Here is a 12,341-nt window from a genome sequence, read left to right on the forward strand (position 1 = left end):
TTTTTCAGGCTGTTATTTTCTGAGCTGGGGAGGATCCAACCCAGGAGATGCTTCTCCATCCTTGAGCTGTGGCAAGGGCCCCCAGCCATACTGTCCTTGCAAATACTCTTGTTCCCTGTATCTGGAGCCCGCAGGGTCCTCATTGCTGCCCAACTCACTTGGTTGTTTTTCCTCATCTATGGCCATAGCCTGGGACTGGATCTGGTCAGCATAACTGGGCCTGGCTCCCTAGACAATAAATCCTTCAATCTTTCCCTATTCAACCATGCAAAATGACATAACTATTGTTTGAGACAAATGGTAATGTCCATCTGTGGCTGCTCAGCCCAATATGAGCTCAGAATGCTCTACTGAAGGTTGGGCACAAATAGTCCATGTAAACACCTGGGGTGTTTGCTCTAAACTTAAGGATGTCATGTTTCCTTTGAGCTACTTCCATTCTGCCTGGCTCATGGACTAGAGCCCCCTCATTGATGAGGGCATGCCATGCTGGATGGTCCTGTGCCAGTGTCTCCCATGCTTTATAATCAATTCTAAAGTTCAATGAGACCTTCAGGGGGTCTCAGTATCACTTCTTCTGATCCCCTTGTGAGTGCTTGCCCTGGGTGAGTTCTCCATAAAAAGTTTTTTTGGCAAGTGTATGTCTGGCATTCTAAGAACATGTCCAGTCCATTGTAGTTGCGTTCTCTGTGGTAATGTTGCAATGCCAGGCAGTTTAGCTGAGAAAGGCCTTCAGTGTCTGGTATTTCTCCTGCTAGGTGATCTTAAGAATCTTCCTAAAACAATTTAAATGGAAGCAATTCAGTTTCCTGGCATGGTGCTGGTAGCCTGTCCAGGTTTCATAGGCAAATAGCAATGAGATCAGCACAACAGCTCTGTAGACCCGCAGTCTGGTGGTCAATCTAATTCCTCTTCTCTCCCACACTTTCTTTCGGAGGCTCCCAAATACTGGTCTTCTTTGAAAATGAAGGACAAGGGTGGCTAGGTGGCGTAGTGGATAAAGCACCGGCCTTGGAGTCAGGAGTACCTGGGTTCAAATCTGGTCTCAGAGACTTACTAATTAATTACCTAGCTGTGTGGCCTTGGGCAAGCCACTTAACCCCATTTGCCTTGCAAAACAAAACAAAACAAAAAAACCCCCTGAAAATGAAGGACAAGAACCAACCAACCATCCAGCTGTCCATAAGTTGAAAATTTCAGCTGGCATCCAACTCAACCACCCACAGGGCTTCTTTGCTTATCCAATAGTCTAGTTAGAGGCTTTTGCACTTTAATCAGGCCAAACTTCTGCCCCACAAGGTCAATCAAGTCTTTCCCCAGGAGGAAAACTGCCCTGACTTTTCATTATTTCTGCCATGGAAAATTCATTTTGAAGTGATATTTTCCCATTTTGAGGGGAGAATTTTAAAGCCCAGTTATTTCCTATCTTATTCTGCCATTTTCCCAGAATCCTTGCTTGTTTTCAATATTTTGAATTCCAAATTCTGCCCCTCCTCCTTCCCTCCCTTCCCCTGAGACAGTAACCAATTTGATATAGGTTCTACATGGGCAATCATGAAAACATAGTTCATGTTGGGAAAGAAGATGGAAAAAAATCTCAAACAAAACAAAGAGAGGGAGGAACGGAGTGAGGGGGTAGAATTTTGAAGTCACCAAGCTGTTATAACAATTTATTTAATACTACTACCAAATAGAGGGGAAAAACAGCTCCAAATGCCTGGAGAGAAACTAATAACGGTTTTGAAGACGGGAAACAGGGATGGGTAGGGCGTTTAAGGATCTACGTTCATTTTGTGAAGAATTTGCCAACTCTCCGATTTGGAGGTAAGAAAGGTCTAGACTTGAATTCACAGGTTGTAAAGAAGTTTACAAGCTAATGGGAGGGAAGATAAGAAAAAACTTTGTTTCTTGCAAGGAGTGGGGTTAAGTGAGTTGCCCAAAGACATAGGCCAAATAATCCTTAATAATCATGGCCTCAGGGGCGGCTGGGTGGTGCAGTGGATAGAGTACAAGCCCTGGAGTCAGGAGGACCTGGGTTCAAATCCAGCCTGAGACACTTCATAATGACCTAGCTGGGTGGCCTTGGGCAAAGCACTGAACCCCGTTGCAAAAAAAAAAAACCCTAAAAAAGAAATAAGTAATCCTGGCCTCAGCCCCTCCCCTCGGCCCTGCAGCGCCCCGGCCCCGCGTGGCCAGGTCGGGGGGCGGGAGGGCCGCGCTCCCGGATAGCGCCTACACTCGGGGCGCTCCGGACCCCAAACCCGGCTGCGGAATGGGGGGAGGTGTGCATGACGTCACGCGAAAGAAGGGAGCCTGAGGCCGGCGTGGGCCGCGCTGCCCCGGAAGAAGTCCCGACACAGCCCCCGGGTCAGGCACCACGCCTCGGCCACACCCAGCTGCACCGCCAGGGGGCGCGGCCGGCCTGAGCTCTTCCGGGCCCGTCACGGGGGCGGGGCGGCTCTCCCCTCCCCCTCAGGTCACACGTGGTAGGCACGTGGGGCCGCAGGGTCACGAACCGGAGCCGCGAGGTCCGGGGGAGGAAGCCAGCGTGGGCTGGGCCCGAAACATCCGATCATGGCGGGGGTTTGGGTCCGAGGAGGCGGCGCCGCTTGCGGAGGGGGTCTAAGAGACGAGAAGGCGGGCGCGCCCCGCCCCGACAGCTCTAAAAGGTTCTCGAACAGCGTCAGAGGGCGGCGGTGCTTCCTGGGAGATGTAGTCTGCGCCAATGGTTCTAAAGGCCGGGCAGGCTTCCGCACTCTCCGTCCCAGAATGCTCTGCGGAGAGCCGCGCCGCGGGATTGGCTCAGCGGGCAATATATAACCTCCGACTAAACTGCAGCACGGGGGACGACTCTTCCGCCTCTCCCGAGGCCGCTCTGCCCGGCTGAACAAGAGGCGGCCCTGCGGCTCGCTCCCTCGGAGCCGCCCGGGGGAGCGGGCAAGGAAAGGTACCGGCGCGGCCCCCTCCGCGTTCCCTCTAGGTGTATGGGGTGAGGGGGCCCCAGGAGGCCATACTGAGCCTGAGGTGACCGTCTATGCGCACGCGCCGTCTCGTCTTCCCCCTCCCCCCGCCGAGCTGAGGGAAGGCGGGGCACTGTCTCTGGTGACTGCGCACGCGCCGTCTCGTCTTCCCTCCCCGCCGAGCTGAGGGAAGGCGGGGCACTGTCTCTGGTGACAGTGCGCACGCGCCGTCTCGTCTCCCCCCCCCCCCCCCCCCGCCGAGCTGAGGGAAGGCGGGGCACTGTCTCTGGTGACTGCGCACGCGCCGTCTCGTCTTCCCCCTCCCCCCCGCCGAGCTGAGGGAGGGCGGGGCACTGTCTCTGGTGACAGTGCGCACGCGCAGCCCTACTTGTGGGCGCTGTGGCTCTGGCTTGTTGTTGACAGCGTGAAAGGCCACGTGTGTGAGCTCTTGAGTGGGGGCCCAGGAGGCCGAGCCGCCCCTTCTGCCCACCCCCTCCCCTCCTCCTGACTCCGCTTGCCCGCCTGGTACCCGCTGCCCCTTGGCACCACTCGTGAAGCCACCACGAACACTCTTGGTGTATCTCCCTCCCTCAAGGGCACCCTTCCACGTGTGTCCTCCACCTCCTAGGTCAACCTTGAACGTCCTGCAGCCCCTGCCGCCGGCCCTCGTCCCTCGGGCTGTACCCCTTTCACTTGGTGATCTCCTGAACTCCCCTAAATTCGATTCCTGCGCACTGATTATTCTCCAAGGTTATTTCCCAGACCTCACCTGTCTGCTGACCCCGTCACTCACATCTTCCCATCCTCATGGACACCTTGGAGGCTTGCTCTGAGTTTCAGCCTCAAGCTCTACTCCCTCACCTCCAGCAGTGAAGCTGTCGCCAAGGCCTGCCCATTTTACCTCTGCCAGCATCGGTGGTGGATCTCACCTCAGCAACATCTCTGGGCCGCTTTGCTTGTGCCACATCTCTTGTGGACTTCTTTTTTTAAATTTTATTTATTTATTTAAGGCAGTGGGGTTAATGACTTACCCAAGGTCACACAGCTAGGCAATTATTAAGTGTCTGACATTAGATTTGAACTCAGGTCCTCTTGACTCCAGGGCCGGTGTTCTATCCTCTGTGCCACCTAGCTGCCCCCTCTGTAACATCCACCTTCTACAGGAAACCTTTCCCAATCCCTCTTCATCCTCAACTCTTCCCTCTAGTGATTATTTCTACTTCCTCCTGGCTAGATCGTGTTTGTATACAGTTGTTTACATGTTGTCTCCCCTCTAAGAGGAGAATTCTTGAGCGTAGAGTCTGTCTTTTCTCTCCATCTGCACAGAGCCTGGCATATAGGGACTGCTTGGGGGATCTGAGTATGTCTGCGGCCCAGGTCTACACTAAGGTACACGCGTGTAAGGGTTAGTGCTTTGTTGTGTGTCTAGGTCTGCATAGTTCTGGACAGCGAGGTTCTGGTGTATTTAGGCACACCCTCTGTGCTGGGGTCTTAAGCCTGTCTGGGACTGGGGTGTCTTCCATTCTCTGGGGTCTTCCAGTGACCTCCTCTGTGATCGGTTTCTGCTTCCTTATCTCTTTCCTTTTTCATTTCCCTTCAACTACTTCTGTGAGATGCTGATGTTGCAGGAAGAAGGGAAGTCCACGGACTAGGTCTTCATTCTGTCCCAGACCCTCCACCCTGCTTTCTGCTTGGGGAGCCCAGTATGTTCAGTCTGGTGCAGTTTCTGCCTTTTTCCTTTGTACTTCAAGAGGCCTGTCTGTGCCTCTTCTGTTAGTGGCCTCCAGCCTGTTCAGGAAAAATTTAGTAAAGTTTTGTTCCTCTCTTGACTCCTCTCTTCATTTGTTTTCCAAGGTCTCCATTGATAAATGCAGAAAAGGCAAAAACCATGACATATGATTGAAAAAGACAGGCCTCTGGTCACCAGGCCATTACCCTCCTATGTTGATCTGGATAATGAAATGGGAGGTCAAGGGAGGTGGTCATTTTTTTAGCCAGAGAAATGAGGCTTGGAGGGTATTCTTTTTTTTATTATATAAATATTTGATTTGTTTTCCAATTATATACAATAGTAGTTTCTACCTATGTTTTTTTGTAAGGTTTAAATTTTGCAATTTTCCCTCCATCTTCCTTTCCCTCCCACTCTTCCCACCAAAGAAGGCAGTCTGGTAATCTTTACATTGGTTTCATGCTATGCATTGCTCAAAACTGAATGTGTTGAGAAATCATATAGTTAAGGAAAAAATAAAATGTTAGAGATAGCAAAATCATGAAGTACATAAGATAATTTTTTTTTTTAAAGTTTGAAGGTAATAGTCTTTGGTCTTTGTTTAAACTCCACAGTTCCTTCTCAGGATACAGATGGTATTCTCCATTGCAGATAGCACTAAATTGTCCCTCATTAGTATACTGTTGGAATGAGCAAGTCCATTGAAGTTGGTGATCATCACCTCCATGTTGCTGTTAGAGGTGTACAGTGTTCTTCTGGTTCTGCTCCTCTTACTCAGCATCAATTCTTTTTTTTAATTTATTTTTTTTAAAGATATTATTTGAGTTTTACAATTTTCTCCCATCTTGCTTCCCTCCTCCACCCCCCCACAGAAAGCACTCTGTCAGTCTTTACTTTGTTTCCATGTTGTACCTTGATCCAAATTGGGTGTAATGAGAGAGAAATCAGATCCTTAATGAGAAGAGAATTCTAAAAGATAACAAGATTAGACAATTAGATATCTGTTTGTTTTTTCTAAATTAAGGGGAATAGTTCTTGCACTTCGTTCAAACTCCACAGCTCCTTATCTGGATACAGCTGGCACTCTCCTTTGCAGACAGCCCAAAATTGTTCCTGATTGTTGCACTGATGGAATGAGCCAGTCCTTCAAGGTTGAACGTCACTCCCATGTTGCTGTTAGGGTGTACAGTGTTTTTCTGGTTCTGCTCATCTCACTCAGCATCCATTCTTGCAAATCCCTCCAGGTTTCCCTGAAATCCCGTCCCTACTGGTTTCTAATAGAACAATAGTGTTCCATGACATACATAGACCACAGTTTGCTAAGCTATTCCCCAATTGAAGGATATTTACTGGATTTCCAGTTCTTTGCCACCACAAACAGGGCTGCTATAAATATTTTTGTACAAGTAATGTTTTTACCCTTTTTCCTCATCTCTTCAGGGTATAGACCCAGTAGTGGTATTGCTGGGTCAAAGGGTATGCTCATTTTTGTTGCCCTTTGGGCATAGTTCCAAATAGCTCTCCAGAAGAGTTGGATGAGTTCACAGCTCCACCGACAGTGTAATAGTGTCCCAGATTTCCTACATCCCTTCCAACAATGATCATTATCCTTCCTGGTCATACTGGCCAATCTGAGAGGTGTGAGGTGGTACCTCAGAGAAGCTTTAATTTGCATTTCTCTAATAATTAATGATTTAGAGTCAGCATCAATTCTTGCAAGCCTTTCCAGGCTTCTCTGAAATCCCATCCTTAGAGGGTATGCTGAAGTTTATTTTAAAGGGAAGAGTATGATTAAAAGGAGCTCTTTACAACATTCACTTGAAAATTCAAATAGAATCTAAGATAATGTAAGGTTTGCCTTCTTTAGTTAAATAAATGAAAATGATGTCTTTTATTATTGTTATTCATTAAATGATCTAAAAAAGTTCAGCAGGTTACCCATCCTGAACAAAATGTGTTTGTGAGTGTTTTTGTATGTGTGTATGTGTGAGTCTGTGTAATGATAATGATGGCCCATGGCTTCTTAGGAATTGCTGACCATTTCATTAGAACATCAGGTCTGGTTTCTCTTCTGTAGATGCAGAACACACAAGAGTTTTTTCTTAAATATTCCTTAAAAGAACAAAATTCACAGGCAGTTCATTTGTATGCCCAGGAGGACTATGGAGGTCTCAAAAGAACCCAAGTTCCAATATGTGAGTGTGATTTCAGGCCTCTTCTGGCTCCTCCATCCTCCATCCCCCAGGGCCCTAGAGACTTCAATTGAGAGGGCCTCAATTGAACTGATTTTAATTTTTGAGACCCCAGGTCCCTGTTTTACTGGAAGGGGAGGTGATGGGGCACTCTCCCAGAAGAAGGCTCTTGCCCTGACCCTTTATCCTGGATCTTCAGGGCAGAGCCTGTGAAAGAAGAGATCCTGGAAGTTCCAGCAATTTCTCGTCTTGACTGGACCAAGCTGTTTTGAAGTCATGTTGGGAGAATAGCATGGAGGTCATGACTATGGAGGACTCAGTTTGAGTACTCAGGGTAAGAGGTGAGCATTTCAAAAGACTGGCAGGAAGAAGGGGGGCAGGAAAACTGATGGCTCAGGAGAGGTTTTGTGAAGGAACTCAGTAGCCAGTCAGAGATGGACAGTGCCAGCAGCTGACCCCAGGTCTTGTCTTTCTTGCTCTCTTTCCATGCTGCTCCACTAGCAGCATTAGCTTACAGGGCTTGTGACAGGTTGGATGGCTCATGTCAAGATGGAAGGGGTAGGGATATCTACCTTGACATTCTTTTTCTGTGATTGACAATTCTGTAAGATGGATAAAGCAGGTGGATAAGAGGGAAGAGCTAGGGTGCAGCATTGATGATACTGAAGGACTTGGGGGGTGAATGAGTCCCAGATAATTGTGAGGGCTTGTCTAAGAGACACAAGCCAAACTGGTCTCTGTCCCTCATGCCTTCTTTCTGCTCCAACTCAGCCTTCTAGAGGCCCTGCCCTTCCGCCAGCAGCAGGATGGAGGATCAGGAGGGAATGACTTTGGGTTTCATCAACACTACATTTCGGGTGAGTTTAAGTTGTTCCCTGATTCCCTTTTCTACTCTTCCTTCTGTCTTCCCTTTTTCCCTTTCTCTTTTTCATTCTGTTCAGCAAACTTCATGAAGGATTTCCCCTCCTCCAATGTCCTTTCTATTTATCCACGGGAAGAGATAGCAGAGATTGTAAGAAAGAGTGGCAGAGACAAAAGGAGAGGAAAGAAGGGGTAGGAATAAAAGAAGGAGAGAGGAAGAGAAGAAGTTGCCTAGGAGAGACAATGACCACCTTCCATGGAGACCTCCTCATTGGTCCTCCTTCTGAGGAATTGTATTTCTTCCATAGCCCCAGCAGGATATCCAGAGAAGGGTGTCCAGGGTGGGGAAGGGTATTCAGTTCTTGCCAGAGGAGGTTTCATTGAAAGGGCTTGAGATGGAGCAGCTAGGTGGCGCAGTGGATAGAGCACCTGGAGTCAGGAGGACCTGAGTTCAAATTCGATCTCGGTCTTTATCATTTCTTCCTCTTAACTATAGATTGCGTCACTTTCAAAACCTACACCAAGGAGAAATCTATTGGTTATAATGAAACTATCAGGGCTTCATTTCTTTATTTTGTTCTTTCCAGATAAATATTTCTCAAATATGATTTAAAAATTATGTACCAAATGTTTTATGAAAATTTTAAATTTGTTCATTATGCCCATTTTAATTGTAAACCCTAGAATTTACTTCTTTTTATATGGAATAAAAATACAAGAAGCTATATTGGAAATTATGGGCTGCGGAGAATTAAAAAAGGTTGAGAAACTGCTAGACTGAAGTTATTTTCTCTTTTGATTGCTTCACTCCATTCCTGTGGCAGAGAAATGTTGTACATAGGTTTACCTATTTTCAGCAGAGCTTTTGATATCTGTGAAAAAGTTTGCCAAGAATGTTTTCACTAATCAAGAACAAAAGTCAGAGGTTCAAAGACAATCAGATACTGTCATAGGTCCAACTATAAACAATGCTGAATAGCTAGTAGCGGTTTTATTCCTGTGACCCCCCCAAGTCAGCTTCTGGGAAACCAAGTTTTTGGTTCTGTGTGGAGTTTGATTGTACAGGGAGTAGAAAACACTGTTTCCAAAAAGCCAAAGACTCCCAGTTTCCAGGAGGCCATCATCAGGAGTTCTGTTTCCTATCAAATCAGTCCATGGGGTGGGATGATTTTGGAATAATCAGTAAGAAGAATATCTTTGCACAACATTCCCCTAACTAATAAACATAATGTGCAAGTTATACCATCATTTATTTGATATCATGGTCTTTGAATGTAAAGGACAGCAATCAATCGTGAATTCAGTGGGTGGAAGTAAGGTATGAAACGGTCATGTTTATGGATTTTTTAAGATGATTTTTTTTAGGTTTTTTTTTTTTTTGCAAGGCAAATGGGGTTAAGTGGCTTGCTCAAGGCCACATGGCTAGGTAATTATTAAGTGTCTGAGACCAGATTTGAACCCAGGTACTCCTGACCCCAGGGCCAGTGCTTTATCCACTGTGCCACCTAGCTGCCCTTTCCTTCTATTTCTTTTTTAGGTTTTTTTTTCAAGGCAATGGGGTTAAGTGACTTGCCCAAGGCCACACGGCTAGGTAATTATTAAGTGTCTGAGACCGGATTTGAACCCAGATACTCCTGACTCCAGGGCCGGTGCTTTATCCACTGTGCCACCTAGCTGCCCCGTAAGATGATTTTTTAAGATGATTTTTACAAGATGGAAATAAGTCATCCTGTTTGTTTTCATGCCAGCTCATGACCTTTTCACCTGTGTATTTTCCTGAGAAGTGACATTTCTTTTGCAGTTACTGCCAGCATATCTGTTAATCCCCAGTGGCATTCTTCACTCTGCAACAATTCATATTGAAGTTCTCATGTATCCTATGTTAGTTCTTGTGACCCCTCAGGATGGTGGCACTGAGTGAAGTTTGTTCTTCCATTCCCATCGATAGAAAACTTGAGTGGTTGGTAGAACTGGTAGAGGTTTTTGGTTTTGGGATGTTCTGGATGAATACCTGGCTTGCCAGGGAACCCAGATAGTAATGACTTTTGAGAATTTCCCTCATTATCCCTACAAAGCAATCGATCATTAATTTCAGGTTTGACCATATTACAGTAAAATAGTTTATATTTCCAAAGGTAGATCACATGTTTGATAACACTACAATATTTTATTCATTGATAAATCATCTAATTAGGATTACATAATTTTTAATTTCCTAATCATATTCCAAAGCCCCCCCCCACATTTATACAACATTATTGGAAAGGATATCTTGCAGTTAACACTCTCCTTCTGAATCTGCATTTAGCATGGGGGAAGAAATCTGCAATTTTACTTCTTTAAAATTTAAACATTAAATCCTTAACCTGTATGAAACAAAGTTTTCATGCCATTCTGACCCCCATTCTCTCAAAGCAAAACAAACCAACAGATTTTCTTAAAGTTAACCTTATAATTAAGTATCTTTTACACACAAACCTTTTCTGAATTTGTGCTTTAGGAGCTTATTTATCTCTTCTTCCAAATACACTTCTATTTTCTTTTTTTCTATTTTCAAAACAAAATAAAATTCCTCCATAATTTGTCTTCTACATATAATTTCAAAAGCCCAATGTGCACTTTTTTACTCAGCTAGTGTTACATTTACATATATAATAAATAAACTACATTGAACCCAATTTTAAATTCTCAAAGAAATTGTTTAAATCTGTTCTCATACAAAGTACTATTTTTTCACTACATATTTCAATTTCATGTATTTTCCCTTTACTCCCTAGAATTTTGTAATCCAGAAAAATCCTTAAGACCAGTTGTGGGAAAAAATCCCTTTTTATGATTAGAAGTTTCTTTGTACTTCTCTTGAATTCCTTAAATCACTTTCTTTTTCAAAACCTAAAAAAGTTTGCAAATTCTTTTTAGCTTTATCATTGCAATTCTACCTTCTCATTGCTCTCACTTATGAGAGTTTTCTATCTTTACTGACCAACATTTCTTAATAGACCATTTTATTCTGGGGATTGGAGAGTCCCCTCAATTTGAGATATTAAAGGAATATGTATTGTCCTACATTTTTTTAAGTTTTTTTCTACAAGGCCAATGGGGTTAAGTGGCTTGCCCAAGGCCTCACAGCTAGGTCATTATTAAGTGTCTGAACCCAGATTTAAACTCAGGTCGTCCTGACTCCAGGGCCAGTGCTCTATCCACTGGACCACCCAGCCACCCAGGAATATGTATTAATTCTGTACCTTTACTATTTATCATTACTTACCCCAGATTTTTCCCAGATACATGAACTATACCCCAAAACATATTTGGAATTAGTGTTTCCCAATTCCTCTTGTTAATAATTCTAAAGCTTGATTAGAACTCACAGTCCATCCTGACTGCCAGCCTCCACCAAGGCCATTCAGTCCCTATCACAGCATTTCCATTCATTCTTTTTTCCTCCTATAACTCTGGAGAAGCCATAAAACATTAAAATAAAAAAAAACTAACCCCCCCCTTAATTGATTTTGAAATCACCTTCCAAGGCTCCCCAAATCCCCCAAAGCAATTCTTTTACTTATACAATATCAACCCTGCTCAAATCTTCCCTCTACATGCTTTAACCAATGGTTACAAATGGTTCAAAAACTCCGATTGTCTCTATGCCTTGATTCTCTTCCCAGTACTTTCAGAACCTCTTACTCAGACTATTCAACTTACATTTTCCCTTAATGTTCTGTTCCACTATTCTTTTTCATTAACTCCTTCCTGTCTCTTTAACTTCAAAATAAGGTCCCTTTTCAACACAGAAAAACTCCTCAGAACAGCGTCTAAAGGAGTTGGAGGAGACAGGGACTGTCCCATAGTGTAGACTTTCAAAAAGGCTGGCAATGACACAACAAAACAGAGACACAGGTGGGACATGGTCCCCCTCACAAGAAAAGGGTTAACCAGAGACAGACCAAGCCAGGAGGCTTGTCCAGTAAGGGGAGTTCAGCCGCGTCCAGTCTCCCACTTACTATACCAGAGTTCTCACCAGGACCAGGACCGGGACCAGGACCGGGACCAGGACCAGGACCAGGGGTGCATATGGCAAATGGGTGAATTTCCATGCAGATTTTCGGGGTTGGAGACCTCGGAGCTGAGGAAAGGTCTCTCAGCGGCCTCCTAAGGGTCACTCCTGACGAGCACTCCAGGAGGCCGCAAGAATTTGGGCTGAAAACCCTCCACCTTGTTTGCTCCTTATCACCATCTAATATCCTACCTGGCCACTGCTTCACCTGGGGCCTTGCCCCCATGGGAGACAGGGCCAAGTCGTTGCAGTGACAGGCGCCGGCTTGGGGGCAAGGGGGGTTTGTAAACAGGGTGTCGGGCACCGCAGGGGGCTACGTCTGGAAATGGCAGGCCCTTGGTGGCAGGGCTGGGGGCAACCATAACAGTGGCCTAAGTTGTGTTACACAAAATTCTGAAAATATTGGATTTCCTGATAACGAACATGGCGTTCTGAGCCCTCTGATGAAAGGGATAACAGAAAGGTGGCGTTTGTCTCACAAGGGCCAAGTCTTCCAGCATATAGGAAGGGGGCCTAGAACCATTTAAACACTCTGCAGTCGG

At 45.5% G+C, this 12,341-nt stretch overlaps 1 long non-coding RNA gene across 1 annotated transcript; it reads left to right on the forward strand.

Annotated features, from left to right (window-relative positions):
• Positions 1–2,698: 2,698 nt before the first annotated feature.
• Positions 2,699–8,964, forward strand: LOC141489090 (uncharacterized). Its single transcript, XR_012468891.1, has 3 exons — positions 2,699–2,947; positions 7,081–7,222; positions 7,653–8,964. It is a non-coding gene; the product is annotated as an uncharacterized LOC141489090 (long non-coding RNA).
• Positions 8,965–12,341: the final 3,377 nt, after the last annotated feature.

The sequence above is a fragment of the Macrotis lagotis genome, chromosome 5, assembly GCF_037893015.1.
Source record: "Macrotis lagotis isolate mMagLag1 chromosome 5, bilby.v1.9.chrom.fasta, whole genome shotgun sequence".
NCBI classification, from domain to species: Eukaryota; Metazoa; Chordata; class Mammalia; order Peramelemorphia; family Peramelidae; genus Macrotis; species Macrotis lagotis.